Source organism: Mus caroli, unplaced genomic scaffold, assembly GCF_978045245.1.
Source record: "Mus caroli unplaced genomic scaffold, Mus_caroli_1 scaffold_17, whole genome shotgun sequence".
Taxonomy (NCBI): domain Eukaryota; kingdom Metazoa; phylum Chordata; class Mammalia; order Rodentia; family Muridae; genus Mus; species Mus caroli.
In genome coordinates this window covers 9,990,157-10,006,851 of record NW_028227272.1, presented here as the reverse complement: position 1 = coordinate 10,006,851, position 16,695 = coordinate 9,990,157, and the positions used below count along the sequence as shown (strand labels likewise).

Genomic DNA, 16,695 nt, shown 5'->3' with positions numbered 1-16,695 from the left:
ACTTTTGGGCAAGAAATGGCTTCCAAAGCCACAAACCTGTGAGGTCTCCTTGACCTGTCCCTTCATGTCAGATCCTGAGCCAGCTCACATTTCCAGAGTGATGTGCACCACAGGAACCTGCTGAATACCTTCCCCTTCTGCTGAGAACTCTGTGAGGTTGGCAGACAGCTCCAGCACACAGGGCACAAAACTCAAGACCGGAGTGCTGTTGTGATCCCGAAAATGGCAGCTGGGAGGAAAGGCTCACTCCCTCTGGTGTTAGTGTTAAGACAGCCCTGCCCAGTGAACAGGCCCACTGCTTTTCTTCCCCGGGTACCTGCAGTCCTCTTGGTTCTACAGCACTGTATTATTTGTATGACCTTCTCCAGGGATCCCCCAAATACTGAGTGAGCTTCCTGTTAGCTGGCTGCCAGGCACCCTGACTAGATCCTCCCTCTCTTTTCCAGCCTCTACCTTCACACTGCACCACTAGCATCCAGCTCAGATCTCACCAGCTCAGATACAGCAGCACAAGAGCCCAATAGCTATCTTCATACCCAGGTCCTAAAGAACAATAACTACAATGAATGTCTCACCCCCTTTTCTCTGCTAGATACCTCAACACCCATTCCTACTGCTAAGGGCAAAATGTGAACTGTATACCAGGACACAACCAACTCCCCACAATCAATATTCTTCTCCAGTCAAACAGATGCAGACAGTGGTTGCCCTGAATACACCGGAGCCAAGCTTGAGCTCAGACCTCCCACCAAACCTATGGAAGCCATTACTAAGAGGATGCTTTCTTTCCTGAGAACACGAGAAAACTCAAGCCAAGAGGCTTTCCTTGGGCTTATTTCTGGGCATCAAAGCCATCTAAATCTACATTTTGCTATGACTACACTGAAAAGCTATTTTAGTAAATTTTTATTTACTCTTTGGTAATTTTATATACTATGTTTTGATCGTATTCACCCAACTCTTCTGCTTAACTCTAGTCAGATCCAGGATCACCTCCCTATTCCCTCCAACTTCATGTCCTCTTTGTTCTCGTTTTATAAGCCAGAGTCCAATTTGTGCTGCCCATATACTCTTGGTGTTGGGTCACAAGTGGTTCAGCTACCAGGAAACATATTCTTAAAACACCAGACACTTTCTTCTCTAGAGGCCACCAAGTATCCACAGCCCTTTAGATGGGGTGGGGAGATCATGGACCCCTTCCACTCCATGCTAAAATGTTGACTGGCCCGACCGCCCCAGGTGCTACAGGGTCCCTGTCATGCCCAGAAGATAATACTGCTCTGGTCCTTCCTAGTGCCTGGCTCTTACAACTTTTCTTCCCACTTTTCTGTGATGTTTGCTGCTCTTGAGGATAGGGGAGCGATACAGAGGTTTCATTTGTGGCTGAGCATTTCATTGACCCTACTACTGTTATTCTGCTAAACGGACATGGCATCAAACTTCTCTCTAAATTCATGTTTCTTTCCTCATAGTTAGTGTAGCTCTCAGGATTCATCAAAGAAGTTTCTTTGTGCAGTGAATGGCAGTTAACACAGAAACTTATAACTGGTCAAAGAGGGAAGTGTCAGTGGGGTGCCCTACACACACAGCTTAGGCAAGACTGTCATAGCAGATGCCCTGTGCACAGCACGCCCAGCTACAAGGACCAAAAGAGACAATGAGATGAGGACAAGTTCTTGTGCCCACCCAGCTCTAGCATCTGAGCCCACTCTGTGCACCTCCACTCCCCACCCAAAGACACAAATAAAAAGCCACTACCAAAACAAAATAAAACACAAGTTCACTAAAGCATTATTTTTAACAGCTAAGAAGTAGAAATCACCTAAATGGCCGCCCAATGATAGAATAATGTATATCCACACAACAGAATATTACACTGAAGTAAAAATGAGGCTTTGATATTTGCTACAATGTAAATGAATCTCAATAACGTGCTGTACTGGATAGTTTTATGTCAACTTGACAAAAGCCAGAGTCATTTGAAAAGAGGGAACTTCATTTGAGAAAATAGCCCTCCAGATTGGCCTGTATCAAGCCTATGGTGCATTTTCTTGATTAATGATTGATGTAGGAGGGCTCAGCTTGCTGTGGGCAATGCTACATGTTGGGCAAGTGGTCCTGGGTTCTCTAAAAAAAAGAGGCTGAACAAGTCATGAGGAGCAAGACAGTAGGCAGCACCCTCCATAGCCTTTGCATCAGCACCTGCCTTCAGGTTCCTGCCCTGCTTGAGTTCCTGTCCTGACTTCCCTGAATAATAGTGTGTGACTCAAGAGTTGTAAAGCTGAGATAAACCCTTTCCTTCAAATTGTTTATGGTCATGGTGTTTTATCACAGCAATAGAAACCCTAACGAAAAGGGCCATATACTGAATGACTACATTTATATGATATATCCAGAATAGCTAAATTCATGAAAACAAAGATTAGTGCTGCCAGGAACAGGACAATGGGGGGGGGGGGGGGGGTCCTTGGCGGAGGGGAGAGTGTTTCTTCATGGAGTGCTCACAATACTCTGGACTTAGACAGTAATGACTGGTACAGAACTTTATGAATATCTTAAAGATCACTTTTATGAACCTTGCATTATGTGAGTTAAATATGAGTGAAACCATTCTTTTAAGAGTTAATGACACAGAAGCATAACATGTGCACAGGGGCCTGCCTAAATCAGCCTGCAACAGGATAGCCTATCTGCAGAACACACAATCTGTTCAAATGAGGAAACAATTTATCTTTCTACCAATAAATCCCTATAGTAACCAACCATAAAATCAAATCCAAGGTAAACAGAGCCAAAAACAAAAGGGCATACATACAAGCTGCAGCTAGCCAGCAGGTACAGGATGGAACCAACTCAAAACTGCACAAGGAAAAGTGTTGCAGCTCACCTCCTGCTGATCACAGCGACTTCAACAAGTCTAAGACTTCCTGCCTCATGAGGAGAAAATCTGCAACCTCTGACTGGTAGGAGGCAAACAGCACTCTCTCCTCTGACTACAGCAACACCTTGCAGAAGGCCTGTTTATATTTGGCCATTGGGGGCCTTCATCTCAGAGCATTGCTAAATTAAGCAAGTCTATGCTGTACTGAATTTAGCCAGACCCCCCTGGCAGGCTGAGAGACTTCCTCCAGCAATGATTGAGGATGCAGGAAATCAAGAGAAACATCACAGAGAGGCTGGCATCGCTTGATTCATTCTGTCCAAGACTACAGGCTCTCCGACACCAGAAACATGTAACCATTCTTAACACAATCCCTCCTCCTTCTGTGGCCATACACAGACATACAGATCTGGAGCCACAGAGGGGATTTGAAGGGTACTTTTTAAAGCCTACGAGCTACTGCCCAAGGACAAGTATCAATCTCACTGTGCCCTTCTATCATTGCTGAATGAACAAAATGAAGTTATGAAACGGGACCAGGGCACAATGCTTGAGAATTCCCCACCATAGAACATCTTCCTACTCATAACTCCATACTATACCCAATGCTGGGCTTATCCTCAGTTTCAGTCGCTGACACTAGCCATGCTTCTTCCTGGATTCGTTTTCATGGAACCACCTCCAAAAGACCCCATGAGGACTTTACACTAAATGATCTCCCTCCTCTATCCAGGCCCCGCCATGGAACTAAAGACAAAAAGCCATCAATAAAGCCTCTCAAATGTATTAAATCGGGGCATGACACAAAGCCTTCATTCACCTAACAGGCATTTAAAAGCACTGAACCGAGACATTTGAAGTGCATATTGTGCGAACAGTAATTGGTAACCTTTCCATAAGACTGATGCAATCTGATTATAATTCCCAAGTGTCAGCAGTCAGTTTTTAAGGTAAAAGAAAAAGGAAGTGGGATGGCTTCAAATACTCAGGGAGAGGTGTAGGAGGGTGTCCTTTCCCTCTGACAGTAATTCTCATTTGACTGAAGGCTGCTAGAACAAGCTCAGACTCAAAAAAAAAAAAATCTGTCACATTGGAATTGATTGAAATGCAATCAAGATGAAACTTACTGGGTTTAACACACTTAGCCTTCCCCCTCCCCATCTCTGAAGACACAAAAAGAGCGTGTATGTGAAGTTGCGTCTATCTATGCTAAAGATGCAAGGCCAGTTTGCACTGTATTCCCAGGTAGGATGTCCGTCCAGTCAGCAGCTAGGCTCTGCTGCTGCAGCCGCCTTCTGCCTAGCTCCAGATGAATTTCCATCATGCCACACAAGGCACAGCTCCCAGGGCTGGCAAAGAAGTAAAAGTTTTCAGGAAGGGAAGATGGGCTATGGAGCTGAGGGATATGGGACTTAGAAAATAACTTGTGGCCAGGCTCCTGTTCTCCCCTTCCTGCATCTAAAGCTCTACCTTAAGCCCAGAAGTATAGAAGAGAACAAATCAGACTGACTCTGGGGACCAGCTATTGTCACCACACAGCAGCAGTTGGCCTCTTTCCCCCAACACAGTTCAGTCTTCTCCCCCTCACTGCAAAGCGATTTCATCTGGCCAACCTTCCATCCAGTGACCACTGAGAAACTCTGCCCACAATGGGATGAGACACGGTGTCTACACACCACTGTGTAAGTGAGCTCTGTAGTCAGTTTGCAGTGTCTTACCAATGCTACTGAGGTAGCCTGAGTTCATTTACTCCTCGCTCCCCACAGGCAACTCAGAACTGCTTTCATAGCACTCACCAGTAAAACAGAAGAAGGTCCAGAACCAAGAACTACACAATCGGAAGGAAAACTATTCTCTTATTCCCAGTAAGACAGCAGGGGGTGTCAGAGGGGGCACAGGGAAGCCCCCTTCATTCAGAGCCTACTGCTGCTATCAAGTCCACGCCGGCTAAATGGTGAACTATGTATTTTAGAGAGGAGTTAGGGTTGGCGAGACGGCTCAGCTGGGGAAGAACTTACCCCAAAAGCCTACAGACCCAAGTTCAATCTAGATCTCATGATGGAAGGAAAGAATCAACTCCCAAACGTTGTCCTCTGACATCAATATATGCACTCTCTCCCTCTGTGCGCCTCTGCTTCTCTCTCCTAAAGATGGCACAAATGTAAAATGCAGGCCCCGTGCATACCTCACAAGCCCTAGCTTCCCTAGCCTCCGGCACTCACTCCTAAGACAACCACTCAGTACACCAGAGAAAAGGGGGTTATGAAGAATTTCAAATGTTCTCAAAGGAAACTTTTAAAGTCATAAAAAGACTTACCTCAGTAAAAATACTTATTTTCCTGTCTTACATTCTCTTCCTTAGCACCTTTATTATGAACCTGAAAAAAGAGAGTAGAAATTACTTTTCCTTGACCATCTACCACATGCCAGCAAGGGATAGATGGGTGCTGAGGTCATCAAAAAGAGACCACCAAGAAACAGAACCCTGACAGAAGGGAAAGCTTCTAAATCATGGATCCACAGAGGATAGGAACTCTGCAGCAGGCTGGAGGCTGGGTATGGAGCTCCTGCTCCAACCAGGACATCCTTAGTGAGCCATGGCACCTCTGGGCACCGGGCCCATTGTTTGTATGCCTACCAACAGCATCCAACTAAGAGCACGCAGGTCAAGGATCACATTGTATGACCCAGCCAGAGACTCCTTGGTGTCTCTTGACCATACACGTGAACAAACATTCATTCTTAGCTTCTTACAAAGAAGAATCTGCCTCTCTCATACTTGTTTTGGTTCCTACAACTGCCTTCAAGGCACTAAAAGTATAACGGGTAAGAAGAGAAGGAGATGAGTTTCCTGACTTGCAAGGCAAAAAGGAAGACTGGAGTCAAGTCTTCCCTCATTTGTTTAACACCTGGTCTGTCTCTATCAGGTGTTTGCTTGGGTGCTAGGCACTCTTCATAGGATGGTCATAATATCTCTCCAGTTTCCAACATGAGGTGCAAATCACTGGCTGAACAAGGTACTGGATATAACATTGTTTTTACTGAATGCCATATTTGACTGGCAACAGAACATTCTAGACAGTACCCTAGAAACCCCAGGTCTTTGGGAATGTCTAGCAGCATCATGGTCATAGTGTATTTAAGAGAGGACTGAGTAATGCAAGGTTAGAAAGCAGGAAGGAAGCCTTGAATGCCAGACCACACCTCCTGCTCTATTCTCAAATGTACTGATTAGGGCAAGCCTGTAATCCCAGCTGGTTGGGAGGCTGAGGCAAGAGGATTACAAACTCAAGGCTTAACTGAACTACACAGTGAATCAAGGCCAGCCTAAGAAACTTAGTGAGAGTATATCCCAAAATTTAACAATAAAAGGAAGGAGAAGCTGAAGCTGTTAGCACAGTGGCAGCGTGCTTACCTAGCATATAAGAAACCCTGGGCTACCGGCAGTGGTGGCGCACGCCTTTAATCCCAGCATTTAGGAGGCAGAGGCAGGCGGATTTCTGAGTTCAAGGCCAGCTTGGTCTACAGAGTGAGTTACAGGACAGCCAGGGCAGAGAAACCCTGTCTCGAACAACCCAGAAAAAAAAAAAAAAAAGTAAGAAAGAAAAAGAAAAAGAAAGAAACCCTGGGCTATATCACCACTGCAGCAAAATAATTTTTAAAAAAAAAATTGATAACTCTTCTCAGTCTAAGATCTAACATTCCTGTGGCTTTTCTCTTGTTCACTTTCAAACATGCTGGGTGTGTTGGTACACGCCTCTGATCAGAGTACTCAGGAGGCAGAGACAGGAGGATCTCTACAAGTTTGAGGCCAGCCTAGTCTACAAAGCAAGTCCAGGATAACCAGGACTATTACAGAGAGAAACCCTGTCTCAAAACAAAACAAGGTCAAGGAGTGAGTATCCTCCCTGTAGCTCCTTTTAGAGATAAACCAATTCCAGCTAGGAAAAAGCTAAGCAGACTTTGGAGTCATTCCTTTAATGTGATTTTCTTTTTTCTTTTATTTTCCCTGAAAAAAGCAGGAAACAAACTGCTGAGACGTGCCCAATACACAGAGCTGCACAGCACTGGATTCCCAGACAGGCTGTGGAGCAAATGCCCCAAGTCCAGCCGGTATCTGCACAGATGCAGCTCAGTCTGTGACCCCCAAACCAGGTGAAATCCGTGTAGAAGTAATCCCATAGACACCCTAGCAGACACAGGAATGAGAATGCATTTCAACAAGTACATCCAAATTCAGGCTCCATAACAGGCTGACAGAAACCATGTAACTCTTAGGGGACAGTGAGGAGCTAGAGCAATGGCTCAGTGCTTAAGAGCACTGGTGCTTCAAGTCCCAGGCCCCGCATGGTAGCTGACAACTCTTTGTAACTCTAGTCCTAGGGGATGCAACGCCATCCTCTGCCTCTATAGATACTGTATGCCGTGGTACACATTTAGGCAAAATGTCTATAGACATAAATTGTTCTTTTAAAGAATATCTTTCTTTTTTAAAAATGAGGCTGGAGAGTTGGTTCAGTGGTTAAGAGCACCTGTTGCTCTTGCAGAGGACCCAGGTTCAGTTCCCAACACGCACACAGTGGTTTACGACCATCTAATACTCCAATTTCAAGGGATCCAGTCTGCTCTTCTTACCTCTGCAGGCATGCATATGGATCACATACACATGTACAGACAAAAACACTTACACATATAAAATAAAATTTAAAAATCTTTTTAAAAAGGAAAGAAAAAAATATGAGCCTTCTATTTGCCACAGTGTACCAAGGTGAATGAATACCCAGTGACATTGTGAGGACACAGAGCCAACCTCGGTCATCTATGAGGTCCTAGAAAATAGAAGAAGAAAAATGCAAAGGGCATGGACACATGGTCCATAGGAAAAATGCAGAGCTGGCAAGATGGCACAGAGGGTAAAGTGTTTGCTGTGCAAGCATGAGGACCCAGGTTCAGATTCAGCACCCACATACAACAAAGTGTGGTGCTGCAGAGCTGGAATCCCATGTTTCTACAGTGAGACTGGAGGCTGAGACAGGAGGCCACCCGGGAAGTTTGCTGGAGCTAGCCTGGTGTGCACAGTAACAAAACAGAGATTGTCTCAGGTGGAAGGTGAAGACTGAGGGCCAAGGTTGTCCTTTAACCTTTACATGCACAGTCCCCAAACAAGAGTGACCCAGTGCACACATGAATTTGGGCTGTGCACATGTCTTTGGTAGTTACTATTCCTATAATGAAACACCATGATTGAAAGCAAGTTGGAGCCAATAGGATTTATTTGGTTTACCCTTCCTCATCACTGTTCAACCCTGAAGGAAGTCAGGACAGGAACTCAAACAGGACAGGAACATGGAGGAATACTGCTTACCTGCTTGCTCTGTCTTTAATATAGTACCCAGGACCACCAGCCCAGGGATGGTATCACCCACAGGGTCTGCACACTCCCATATCAATCACTAATTAAGACAATGCCCTACAGGCTTGCCTGCAACCAGGTCTCCTGGAGGCATTTTCTTGTTTAAGGTTCCCTCTGGTTAGATGACTTTAGCTTGTTTGACATAAAAACTATCCAGCACAGCATGTAATCTACAGATGATTTCACAGTCTGTGGTGTATGTTTTTAGATTACATGGAAACACTATCTCATTGTATAAGACTCAAGCAAAACTAGATCTCATCATCTACACAGAATCCTCTGCTGAAACTGGGGAACAACCATACTCCTGTAAGTTCAAAGTGGTATAACTTGTGGAGAAAGAAAATATTCATGACAATTAAAACACCAAGCTCTCTTACCTGTTAGTCCCTCTTGTGGGAGTACATCAGAAACATGCTTGTCTGTATATAAAAACCATAAACACTCAAGTTTTCACGATGGCATGGTCTGTAAGACTGAAGACAACATGAATGTCTCCAAGTGGGGCTGGCTAAGCAGACCCAGGACAGAGAGGATGCCTAGAACTGTTTAAAAACTGTTTTCTGGGGTTGGAGACACCATCGGCTCAGAGGTTAAGAGCACTGGCTGCTCCTGCAGAGGACTAGTTTTGATTCTCTATACTCACATGGTGGCACACAACCAACTGTAACTCCAGTCTCAGAGTCTCTAATACCCTCTTCTGCCCTTTGAGGCCACTGTACACATGTGGTACACAGTCTTACATGCAACCAAACACTCATAGATATAAACTAGAAGTGAATACAATCTTTAAAAAGTGTTTTCTGCAAAAGAGCATGTAAACCGAGTAACTAATGGCAAGCCAGTGAAGGTAGGCTGAAGTACACTGCACTTTATACAGAGAGAAAGATGACAAGCTACTGACATTTGCTTCTATCTACAAAGAGAAATGATGAACATATTTATAGCAAACAGATAAAGGCTATGGGGGGGAGTACCCAAGAGAACTGGAAACTTGGCTTTCTGAACATGCCCACATTATTTAAGTGTTTGAGTCATGTGAACACTTTGTCCATATAAACAGAATTCTTAAATGTTGAAACAGTACTCCCACAAAGAGTCTGCCTATAAGCCAGAGTCCAAATGTAATGATTAAGAGGAAATATTTCCCTTAAATTCTATACTGAATGGCAATTTTAGTATGACCAAGACAAAGAGTATCTCCCCCTCAGTCAAGCAAAGCATGTGATGATGCTAAAAGTCTCTGAAGCAGCAGCCACAGCTATGACTGGGTAACATGCAAATTATCCCCTTGCCTGCCCAGACTCCAGTGGTGGCCAGTAGTCCTGGAGATACATGCTCTACTCTGCTGCTGTTTCTCCATTTTTTGTGTGTACGTGATGTGCATCATGTGTGCATGCATGTCTCTGTGTATGTCTGTGCAGATGCATACGGAGGCCTCAGGTAGATGTCAGGAATCAGCCAGGATTGTTCTTTCACCTTATTCATCGAGGCAGGTCATCTGGATCAAACTCAGAGCTCACTGACATGGTTGGTCTCACTAGCTAGCTTGCTCTGAATGTGCCATCTCTGACTTTCAAGGCTGAAATTACAGGTGGGCCACCACAGCCACCCAGCATTTACCTGGGCTCCCTCCAGTGCTAAGGCTTGTGGCATAAGCACTTTAACTATGGAGCCATCTCCACAGCCCCTCAGCTGGCACTTCTCCCAGGCTCAGCTCACACTTGTCTGCAATAATAAGCCCCAGGGCCTTATGAAGAGCTGCTAGCTGGGGGAATCACCAAACATGAACAGCAAAGAAAACAAGTCTACCTGGGGACAAGGTACTCAAGCAGCTGTTGTGCAGTTGGATTTCCTATGGGCCCACACTGTTGTCAGATAGCTCAGACACCAGGAGACAGCTCTCCATGTACATTGCCTGCTTCCTACAGTCAGTGTTTTCAAACACATTTCTTACTAAGCAGTAGTAACTGATAATTACTAAAATTAATCTAAGGATGACCCATTCGAAAAAAGTTATAAAGAAAAGGATGAGCTTTGCAGAATGGAAAAGCAACTAAAGTGGCCAATTAGAATAACTCACATTCACCTAAGTAGTGCAGAGGCCACTACCGCACGAGAGGCTCTCCTCTCAACATTTAAAACAAATCATGGCTCTGAGAGTGACTGTGATTTTTAAATCTTCAGAATAAAAAAATCAAGTTAAGATGGAAGGATCTAGAAAGGTGAGTAGCTTCATTTTGCAAGTCATTCTTTGGATTCAGTTTTTATTGTTAGAAATCAACCAATGTTTGTATAGTCCCTATTTCCCTTAGATGGCATCATCAAGACACACTCTTAATTCATAATTCATACTTAATTCATTTAAGAACAGGTAGGTTGTGCTGGCTGGTCCTATGTCAACTTGACACAAGCTAAAGTAATCTGAGAAGAGAAAGCCTCAACTGAGTTTAGCTTGTGAACAAGCCTGGGCTGCATTTTCTTGACTGCTGACTGCTGTGGGAGGCCCAGCCCACTGTAGGCGGTGCCACCCCTAGGCAGGTGGTCCTGGGCTCTGAAAGAAAGCAGAATGAACAAGCTAGTAGTGTTCCTTCCTTCAAGGCCTCTCCACCAGCTCTTCTTCCAGGTTCCTGCCCTGAGTACCTACACTGACTTTCTAAAATGATGGACTGATATGGAAGTGTAAGCAAAATAAGCCCTCTTCTTCCCAAGTTTCTTTTGGTCATGTGTTTATTACCATGGCAGAGAAATCCTAACTAGAACAGGAGTGTTTTTTTTAAAATAATGATTAATAAAAACAACCAAAGCAATTGGCCTTTTTTTACCCTGGAACTGGATAGTGTTTGCCTAATGCCATAAAATGAATTACTTTCACTTAGATGAGTTTTTCAACTTACAAGGGCTCACTGTATCTATGTCTAGACAACTTTAAATGTAGCATCCTATTTTCATAAGTCTTTACGTAGATGTTAATTTCCATAGTGCCTTTCTAAAGTAATAAGCAACACAGAATAAATGTTCTATAGCAAGAAGCAACTTATATTTAAAGAAAAAAAGGCGAAAATAAACGTTTTCAGATTTAAACAATTTGGAATTTACTGCTATAGCTACAAATAGACTGAGCTGAACTTTTCTTGATTTTTTTTTTTCCCCTTTCATGGAGAAGTTTCCAATGAAGACAAGCTTGTTTGTGAGCCAACCCCTAGAACTGCTTAGATAGGTAATTTTAGTTTTCACTTTTGAGCACATCTGTATTCTCCAAATGCACTACTATCCCTAAGTAGAAAAGGCTCAGGGGCTACACTGGTACTCAAGGACACTCCCAGCAGCCCATCACCATCCTGGCTTCCAACTCCACTCTCACCTCATGCCAGTCAGCAGTTCAAGTGTGATCAACATTTCCAACAAGGATTCCCCCAAAGAGAAACAACTGCAGATGAACAGGTACTAACCTGGCTCCTGAGAGCCAGAGATGATGATCCATGAAAGAGTCCCTAGCCAGAGGCTGTCTTTTTATATATCAGACCCACAGAGAGAATTTTATTTTCACTTCCCAGTGAAAAGTGTGTATTAGATTCCGCTGTTATAATTAGCTAGATAGTGGAGCGTGTGCTTTATATAGTGGTTCTCAAGAGGGCAGAACTGTCCCCATGGCACATTGTTAATTACTGAAGAGACTCCTAGACGGCAGCGGAATGCATCTGTAGTGTTTCCGGCCCTGGACTGAGAGCCATCTAACATATGAGTGGTGGAGGTGATAATGAAGGCTACCCTGGCCCATAAGCTGCTCACTATAGATTAACATTACTTTAGGATTCAATATTGAACCATTTGGCAAGTTATTCTCGAAAACACCCACCACCCTGCCCCAATTATGCAGTCCAACATGGTGACGGAAAGGGAACTGTGTGAACTTCCACAGCACATTACACCTGCATCCAATAGACACACATGGAGCTGTACTGCCAAGTGCAACAATTTCAAACTTCTATTTCCTTATTACTAACAATAAGCATGAGGGATTTTGTGTACTCCATTAAATGTAGAGAACTCGGGCTTTGTATTAGTTACAATGTAGCCTGGAATACAGCATCCCTGGAGGGCTGTATTATCTGAGCCTAACCAGAGACAGGCTGTGATTTATCTTGCACGCTGTCAGTCAGCCTACGTTGTTTTCTCATTAGCATCAATTACCCCAAGTAACACGGTTTTATCTCAGGTCCCAATCTTTGTTCCTGACTTTGAGACTCACTGTCCCACAAGTGCATGCGTACATACGTGTGTGTGTCTCCAAACATACTCACTAGCCGCAGGGTCCGTGATGTTACGTCCTACCTAGCAGGGTGTCTGGGCTGCACTAACGCCATAGCACGTATTCCTTCTTCACATCTAAAGGAGAGCACTACTGACCTTGGATCACGTATAGGAAGATAGAGTATGAACTTCGTGTCAGGGTGGCAAACGTTTGCCACAGAACCAAAAGTTACGAACTTCACAACCGCTCATCCTAAGAGTGCGGTCGGTCTCAGGCTTCAGAAAAGAATCAAACTTTTCAAAGTTTCTTTGCCTGAGGCAAACCTTGAGCTATCCTCCGGGCCTGAGACCCTACACCGGCCGCACCCCTCGTCACTGTCACACCGCGTCTGCTCACACACAGGGCCAAAGGGTGGCTTCTGAACACTGAGAACTAGGCAAAGTTTCAGGGACAGAACAAAAGCGGTGGAAAACTTTCTCCCTGGAAACCCGGAACGCTGCGTGCGTGCGTGCAATTTCGGGAGGGCTTGCAGACACACCCTCTGCAGCCCCGCGGGGACCCCAGGGGAAGAGCCGCGAGCAGGGCTGGGGAGGAGGATGGAAGGTGAGTCCGGGGCGTGGGCCGTCCCCATCCCACCACGTCCCCGTCGAGTGGCTCCGGCCAGGGCGCTGCTGCACCTCACTGCAGTTCCAGCGTGGGAGCGCGCAAGCGAAGCGCCTGGTACCAAGCCCAGGCTGCCCGGGAAGATCGGGCCGCGGCCGCACACTGGGGACCCCCGACGAGGGAAGCCCGGACCCGGTAGCCCCGAGACCGCGGCCGCCCCGCCCCGCCCCGCCCCGCGCGAGTCCCGGGACAGCGCGCACCCGGAGGCGCCGCAGCAACCTCGAGGGGCCACCGAGGACGCGGGCCTTCGGTCCGTCCCTCTCCCGGAGCCCGGCCTCGCCCTCCGCAGCTCCCCCCTGCCTCAGCCCCAACGGCCGCCTCGCACCCGCTCGCCGCTCACCTCCCGGGCCGCCGCCGCCGCCGCCGCCGCCACCGCTGCCGCAGCTACCACCGGGATCTCGCGAGACTTCGCTCCGCCCCGTGCTTACCCTCCTCCAGTCTGAAGGCGGCGGGCACGGAGCCCGTCCTGGAAGCTCCAGGTAGCGCCGAGCCGACTCCGGGAGGTTTACACGCTGCTTCTCTTCTCCCACCCGGCATCCGCCCTCGCCCCTGACCCGGAAAAGCTAAAGCCCAGGTGCGAGGCTGCCCGCTCCCGCCGCGCTCTCACCTGGCTGGCCCGGAGCGCATGCGCAGCTGGGCTGCGGAGCTGGGAGCTCTTTGGTTGCTGCCTAAGCTCTGGCTGCGTCCAGTCGGATGGTCAGTCAGTGCCGGCTACCCTAGCAAGCGCACAGCTCATGCTGCCTCACTAAGTGCATTCTTGCCGCCTCCCCATTCCAGAAGGAGGTTGCAGCGGACGAGCAGACTAGCCTGTGGAGTCAGTGCGTCTCTGATGCCACCCCCGCACCTGTAGGAACCCCTCCTCTTGAGCCCTGCCTCACTCTCCCGAGTGGAAGAAGTGACCCCAACAGGGGGTCTGTTGCAACCCATCTTTGTGCAACTAGACAAGAGAACGCTTTTCACACTTTCACCAACTCTGTAGAGCCCTAAAAGCAAAATATGTTCGAAAACAGTGGGAGAACCCAGGATAGAATGGTTCATGGACATAGAGCCAGGACATGCGTGGAGTTAGGTCAGCTATTCAGGGCCACAGGGGGTCGCATATCAGATCCTGTGTATCATTTACATTGATTCATAACAGCAAAATAACTTTATGGTTGGGGGATCACCATAACATGAGGAACTGTATTAAAGGGTCCCAGCATTAGGAAGGTTGAGAACCACTGCATTATGGTGTGACTTCTTCCCAAAAGAAAACTTACAGTAATTGCTTCTAAGAAAGAGAGGCTGGCATAGTGAGATGCATTAAAGTGGGTACCCATAACCTCGTGCCTTAGAGTTTTACTGCTGTAAACAGAAACCATGACCAAGGCAACTCTTATAAGGACATTTAATTGGGGCTGGCTTACGGATTCAGAGGTTAAGTCCATTATCATTAAGGCAGGAACATGGCAGCAACCAGGCAGACATGGTACAGAAAGAGTTGAGAGTTCTACAGCTTCATCTGAAGGCTGCTAGGAGAATGGCTTCCAGGCAGCTAGGGTGAGAGCCTTAAAGCCCATGCCCACAGTGACACACCTACTCCAACAAGGCCACATCTTCTAATAGTGCCACTCCCTGGGCAGAGCATATATGAACCATCACACTTCCGAAGCCTGCAATAAAGAAAATACCCATATGGTCTTAATAACATAGTATTTGAATTTGCATGACTCTTGGGCTTGCCACTGCCTTGTGATAAGGTCTTTGTCTTAGTTTGAGTTTCTATTGCTGTGAAGAGACATTATGACAACTCTTATAAAGGAAATCATTTAATTGGAGCTGGCTTACAGTTCAAAGGTTTAGTATAGTATAGTCATGATGGGAAACATGGCAAAGTGTGGGAAGACATGGTATTGGAGAGGCAGTTGAGAGTTCTACATCTGGATTCTCAGGCAGCAGGAAGAGAGATTGACCCACTGAGCGTGGCTTGAGCTTTTCAAAACTCAAAACCCACCCCAGTGACACACTTCCTCCAAGGCCACACCTCCTAATAGTGCCATACCCTGTGGGCCTATGGGGGCCATTTTTATTCAGTCTTGTTTTGTATATTCCTGTGAGCTGGCCCCTCTGTGACAGCTTCTGCAGAATCAAGAGCCTGGAAGGTTCTATCTCATCCCTGAAAACTGCACTGAGGCCTGCTAAGCTAACCCATCCTGATGATCTCGTAGTGTCAACAAATGTGGGTCCAGACCTTCCTTACCTGTGCTGCCTGGAAACCACTCCTCTTACAGAGACCGAACATATAGATGCTGAACATGATGATGTGGCCCAATAAAATGGGGTGTGGATGAAGAAAGGAAATCCCAGACCTCCATGGGCAGGTTCTCCAGGGAAAGAACCAACAGATATCCTAGAGATGCATGAGAGGATTTAGACCCTCATGGATGCTAAGACCCACAATATGCTGCCAGCAAGACTAGCAACGATGGAAGACGTAACATAAGCCACTCCAAGTCCAAAGGCCTGAGAACCAGAATTACTGACGATATAACTCTCAGTTTTAGGCTGAAGGCCCAAGAAAAAGGAAGGAGTTGGGAGGGAACTAGCCTAAGTCTCAGAGTCTGAGAATCAGAGTCTTTGAATGTCTCCTGGTGAAGAACAGAAGACTGGTGTCCCTAGCTCTACAAGACTGCACCAGTTTGTCTTCAGCTCTTAAGGCTTACTCAGCCCATGGATGCAAGTCTTTTCCAGGCCTGCCTCACATTGTCACATACCTCAGTGGAAGTATGTGTTGTTTCTTTTTCACAGATAAATTCAGCAAGAGTCTAGACAATGAGTGGACTTGCCTAAGGACACACAATTGGTGAGCGGCAGTTAAGAATCCCATTCTAGGTCACTGACTCCAAACCTACAAACCCCGCTTTGGTGACCTACACATTCTTTCCCATTCTATTGTGCATTCCTATTATATGTAAAGGCATGTACATGCCTAGTGCATGTAATGGCATATACTGCTAATACTAGCCACCCAGGTCTATCCCTGGGATCCACATGATGGAAGGAGAAAACTGACCCATACAAGTTGTCTCTGACCTCCCATCCTACAAATTTCCTGAGATCAAGATTTCAACATAAAGTTTTCCATGTTTCTCTCTGGGACCAAACTGTCAGTGGTCTCATTGAAAATAAGGGCATAAATAGATTTCACAGGATGAACTAAGCTAACATACACGGTGCATTTGTAAAAGTATACTAGCCAGACTGGGACACTCTTACATGGGAAAGAACTCTGTCGTGCCTGTCTCATTCCTTTTTCCCAATATAAACTCCAAATCAGGTTGGAGGACGTTCAACCACCAGTACTTTCTAGCACAATGGGGAAAACCACGAAACTATACTGGTCTCACCTAGCCCAGACCATTCTTGAATCCACTACAGAGTTAGAAGATGAACTTGAAGACCCTCTGCCTCTACCTCCTGAGTACTGGGATTATGGGTAAGTGC

General features: G+C 46.2%; 1 protein-coding gene and 1 pseudogene across 2 annotated transcripts in view; one reads left to right on the top strand and one right to left on the bottom strand.

Moving 5' to 3' along the window:
• The window catches only part of Mrtfb (myocardin related transcription factor B), a 167,245-nt gene extending 153,598 nt beyond the window's left edge, over positions 1 to 13,647 (bottom strand). For both annotated transcript variants that reach the window (XM_029470662.2, XM_021184572.3), the window contains exons 1-2: positions 13,553 to 13,647; positions 5,199 to 5,259 (exon numbers count right to left, since the gene is read on the bottom strand). The gene's annotated coding sequence lies outside the window, so the exon portion shown is untranslated. The remainder of the gene's footprint in view (positions 1 to 5,198; positions 5,260 to 13,552) is intronic.
• On the top strand, positions 13,024 to 14,817 carry LOC147000580 (uncharacterized; annotated as a pseudogene).
• Positions 14,818 to 16,695: the final 1,878 nt, after the last annotated feature.